Raw genomic sequence first — 5,273 nt, forward strand, 5'->3', positions numbered from 1 at the left:
TTTCTTACCATAAAACTTTATTAACACGGGTCCACGATCCCTTACGCAAAACCCTTGGGCCAGATGTTTCAGAATTTAGAATTCTTTGGACTTTAGAAAGGGACCCAGGTGGCGATGCTGAATGAATATTGCATAACACTCCCAGGGGTCTGGGGTGATACCTTATAAACAAATACATCGGCATTTATGTGGACAATTGTGAAAAGGCACACTAGAGGAAATAGAGTACAAACGCCAAAGTAGAAAGAAACTTCTAGCTTGTGGAGGTGTTTTGGTTTTCAAAATTGCAGGTAAGAGATTGCAGACCTGTACTTACTTGCCCCTTTACAGAATGGCATGGTTGTCACTGAGGTGCAGTGTCATTTGGGTGCAGTGGAGAAGTGCCCACACTGCGTGGCTTCATGTCCCGGCTCTGGCATGAACCAGCTGTGGACCCTGGGCCTCCAGTTTCCTCACCTGGATACAGGCGTGTCATGAGGATTAAACAGCTTAGTACAGGAAAAGTGCTTCGAACCCTGCTTTGTACACGATCCCATGAATGGAACATGATGGCATCACTGAGACAGACAGACATTTAGGACACAGCGTCAGCACAATGTGGTAGTTACGAGCTCACTGCTGAGGCGTTGCAGGCCACAGGGCTGGTGGAATCATTTTTTAGCATCACATCTTCCACACCCTGGGCTGCAGAGCCTTCCAGGGCTGCAGAAATGGAGGTTTCAGAATTTCCCACATGATGCTCTGTCGGGCCTTGGGGTCAGCTGAAGGAGAGGCACAGGGTGACCTGGTGAATCGAGGGCAACGGAGTCCGGTGCTCATGCTGCCTGCGCCACACAGGAGTTGTGCTATAGGATAAGCATTTATTGTCAGAGCACCAGTGGTCTGAGAAGGTAGCAGGACAACACCTTCAAAAACTGCCTAACATTCTCAGACCAGCTTAGCGTTATTTAAGGGAAAATCTGGGCATTTGTCTAGAGGCTATGTGACGGTTCTGGGGTTCTGCATGGAGCCTTCCCTCTGTCAACGCGGTTCTCTGGTGGAGTCAACAACCCAGGGACCATGATGGGGGTAGCCTGGAAGAATGCTAGACCATAGAGATTGTGATCAATCCTACTAATCCTAAGTTTCAGGGTAATTTTCTCAAACCGGGAACTGGGCCAGGAGACATTCTGGACTCGAGATGCAGGGGGTGACCTTTTGTTAAGCCATAGGTCCAGGTCGGGTGAGGCTGGAGCTGTAGCGAGGCCTCTACTACAGGGGTCCCAACCGGGCCCTGCTTCAATTCTCTCCTGTCTTTTATTTATTTGATTTCTATAAAATTAGTATGGTAGCAAGGGCAGGGAACGATGTCTGTTCTTACTGCTGAGAGTGGGCATCGCCCCTGCCTATGGGCACTAGAGTTTCTTGCTAATCTATCATAGTGGGGAGAGGCTGTTTATGGCATACCCAGAAGTCAGAGAGGCCATTGCCCCAGCTCTTATGTTTGATCCCACGTGGGGCACAAGCAAAGAGGAAAACTAGATCCAAAGTAAGGCCCAAGCGAAAGGCAATAATGAGCAGCTCTAGCAGTTATCAGTCTGTTTGAAGAGGAGCTTCAAGTCTTCAATTGGCTCATAGGAATGGGAGTGACAGTCTTCCTTCTGGGGGAGTCCTGTGGAGACTTAAATGAAACAGGTTTCATTCAAGGGAAGTGGACCCAGCCACTGAATTTCTGAAGCCTGACAATAGTTGGGGGTATTTGAAAGAACTGCATAGGGTCCCTTCCATTTAGGAGCTAACTCTCTGTCAGAGACGCCTCCCTCCAGGCTTCTAATACTTAGTCCCCTGACTCCACGGGGCTGCAATGTGTACAGGGGTCAGCCTGGGGGAGTTGCCAGGCCCCATATTTCCTGAGTGCCTGCTGAACCTCTCCCAAGTTAATAACAGAGGAAATAACAGAATTGAGATCAGAATTTACAAGCATAAAGCAATGGGCAGCAACTAGAGCCAGGGCTTGGGCTTCTGACAAAGCTTCTGCAGAGTCCTTTTAAAAAGTCTAGTGCCCTTTTAGTTTGCCCAGAGGGCACAGCTGCTTTGGAGGATTAGGACGCTCCTTACTCCAACGGTGTGGGCTTCCACATCCAAGCAGGCTCCGTTAACTGGGGTTCCTTTCCTGGGGTTGCCAGGGTGGTTCTGAGGCGGCTCTGGCATTGACCTGTCTATAACTGCAGCCAAAAGTCTGGCTTGTCTCTGGTCTTGCTGTTCCTTGCTTTCTTCATTTCCCTGTCTTGGTTGTTAAAGATGAGGCAACAGATGTCCCGGCCTTCTCTAGGATCTGAGCCTTCTTATCAAGATGTAACAGTAAGACTGAATTACTGTAATATCTTGATAGGTTAGGAAAAACATCAGGCCAAGCTTCCTTACATGGTCTATGTCTGACACCAAGGAGGGCAGATGAACTCGAGCAGTCCCAAAATATAGAAGTTTATATAATTACTGTGGCACCTCGGTTTTCGAACGTGATCCGCTCCGGAGGACTGTTCGAGTTCTGAAATGTTTGAAAACCGAGGTGCAGTTTCCCCATAGAAAGTAATGCAAAATGGATTAATGCATCTCAGACATTTAAAATCAACCCCTAAAACAGCAATTTAGCATGAATTTTACTATCTAATGATACTATAGATCCATAAAATTTATGGCGTTTGTAAACCAAAATGTTCGTCAATGGAGACGTTCAAAAACCAAGGTACTACTGTATTAGCAAAGGTACTTCTTAGATTTAGTTTTCTTGAGTAACCAAAGACCTAATTAAGATAATATAAAATATAGAAATTATTCTGATGACACATATAATCTTTGCTTTATACGCAAATAGGCAGAAAACTTTTTTATAATATCAGTCTCAGACTAACAGTCTAAGAAACTTTGACTTACTTAACAGATAGAAGAAACTTAAGTCTAATTTTGCACCAGATTTTGATATTTAAATTTACTTAATTAATCACATTTAGCTTAACCATACATAAAATTCTCTTAAGATTTTTTTCTTCACAAACCTTCTACAACTTTTCCAGTCCCTCTTAGTTTGTCTCCTCTCACTTATTCAGAAATAACCAAACTTAGGACAAACTATTTTCTTGCAGTTCCTTCCAAAAAGGAATTTCCATACCTTATACCTTCCTTGAAAACACACATCATTTCCTTTCATGTTAATTAGAATCCATAACCTTCAGAACCTTAATTTTTATGGAAAACTAAAAGCAAGTAACTAGCACTTCCATTGGCAAATCTAGGAACATATTTTGCAAACTTCAAAAGCATAGGCTTTTGTAATAAAATATAAGATATATTTATTAACAGATCTTAATTTATATTTTAACGTTCTTGTGACAAGAAGCCAGAAATAGATGAACTCAGACCTATCTAATAATTAATATTTCAGCATTTCCTTATTTTGAAATACCTAGATAGTCAATAATTTTTATCATTTAACACAACTTAGTAACACTAAAATCTTAAGTTACCAACAGAAGCTGGGAAACCACGTCCAAGCATCCACTTCATATAATTATTACTGAAAAGTTTCATCTAAAACCTTATTTTAGTCACTTCTTATTAGTTCTTAACTCTATGAGACTTTAAAGTTAATCATTATCCAAGCTATTTTCTTGACAAATTTTGTAACAGAGATAACATGAATTTTCTTTTGCAAACTCAGGTAAAATAAAAGATACCATATTTAATGTTAATAGCCTTAAAAGACATGTCTATTTAACCAAACCTTAGTATCAAATATTTTTTTAGATCACATGATCCTGAAAAACACTTGGGTCAGTTTTTATTATTTATTTCTAATTTATATAAGTACTTAATCTTTTTTCTTTAAGCCAATCAAATATTACAATCTAGTAATACCATCTGGAGGCAAAGACATTATATTACATATAAAACATAAACACAGATATCGGAGATCATATATATAAACAGAACTACCAACAATTGCATAGGGGACAGTTCAAGGAGGCTGAAAAAAGGTTGGGCTCTGGCTTGAGAGACTAGTCACTTGTTTTTTAAAAACACCTTTTTTACCTTCAGTTACCTTAGCCTCAGGCAGTAGTGGCTATGTTTACACTTCAGGTTATCTGCAAGAGCTTGAAAGTTGCTGAGAGTTGGAAAAAACCTTTCAAGACTTCTCTTTTTGCAAGTTTTTAAATATAGAGTTGGTGTCCAATTATAAGTGGATTAGGAGACAGGTGGATTCCCCTTTTCTCTGAACCATCAGTTTAGTTCCCTTCTTTTTAGAGTCTATTATAAAGGCTTACACATAAGAAATTTCATCCTGTTTTCCAGATCTCTAACAGAACAGTTCCAGTGGCAAAATAGTATAATAATTCAATGAACTATTGAATAAGACGATGCCGCACTCTCCAGCACTCTCCAGAATCTAATATATACATTGGCCAAGAGGTATTGCAATAGAACATTAATTACTTTGTGGTCAACGGCTCGTAGCCATAGTTTTGCCAATGGTCTAGTATTTTCCCCAGCGGGCTCCCAGCTGGGATTGAAACCTTAGATCCCATTATTGAGTTGGAACAAATGTGGCCACACTTACCACAGACTTAAACAGAAAGACAGATCCACATATTCCCTGGATCGGACAGAAAAACCAGATTTGGATTCAATTACCAGATACAGAAACCAGACCTAGCTAGACAGATTTGGATGCGACATCGTCTTACTCCATATACATGGTCCCTCAACCATCAGAAAATCGGCCAGTGAGCTAAAACCAAAAACCAGATGTGGCCCTAAGACCACCAGATGCACAACGGCCAAACTCAGGCATGGTGGCTTTTATAGTGTGGCAGATGGGCCTCGCCTCCCAGGAAAAATGTAGCCAACCACAAGGGCGCTTCCAGAACAAGAGCAACCTTGCAACCAGAGCCCCTTACTGGTGGGTATTATGCCTTCCCAGATATTGCAGCCTCACCTGTCAGCACCAATGGGTCAGAATGACCCCCAGATGACCCTCCAGGAGGAGCCCCAGAAAGTGAGTGCAAAATCCTCTGGATGCGCACGCCAGAGCGACCCCACTTTCCGAACCAATAAGTAGGGGCAGGAAAACAGCAAACGCTCATTCTATCCCAATTGAGCAGAATGGCATCTGTGACAGGTGGGCCTTTGTGCAAATCCCACCTCGGCGAGCAAAATCTCTCGGCAGCTGCTTCCACAGGTCAGTCTTGCGCCAAGGAATCCACCCAGTCCCAGGCAGCCCCGAAGACCCTCTGCAA

At 42.4% G+C, this 5,273-nt stretch overlaps 1 long non-coding RNA gene across 1 annotated transcript; it reads right to left on the reverse strand.

Annotated features, from left to right (window-relative positions):
* LOC117016894 (uncharacterized) lies at positions 1-2,602 on the reverse strand. The gene is made up of 2 exons (XR_004421988.1): positions 1,447-2,602; positions 1-845 (listed from the first exon to the last, which is right to left on the reverse strand). It is a non-coding gene; the product is annotated as an uncharacterized LOC117016894 (long non-coding RNA).
* Between the last annotated feature and the right edge of the window lie 2,671 nt (positions 2,603-5,273).

The sequence above is a fragment of the Rhinolophus ferrumequinum genome, chromosome 24 (assembly GCF_004115265.2).
Source record: "Rhinolophus ferrumequinum isolate MPI-CBG mRhiFer1 chromosome 24, mRhiFer1_v1.p, whole genome shotgun sequence".
Taxonomy (NCBI): Eukaryota; Metazoa; Chordata; class Mammalia; order Chiroptera; family Rhinolophidae; genus Rhinolophus; species Rhinolophus ferrumequinum.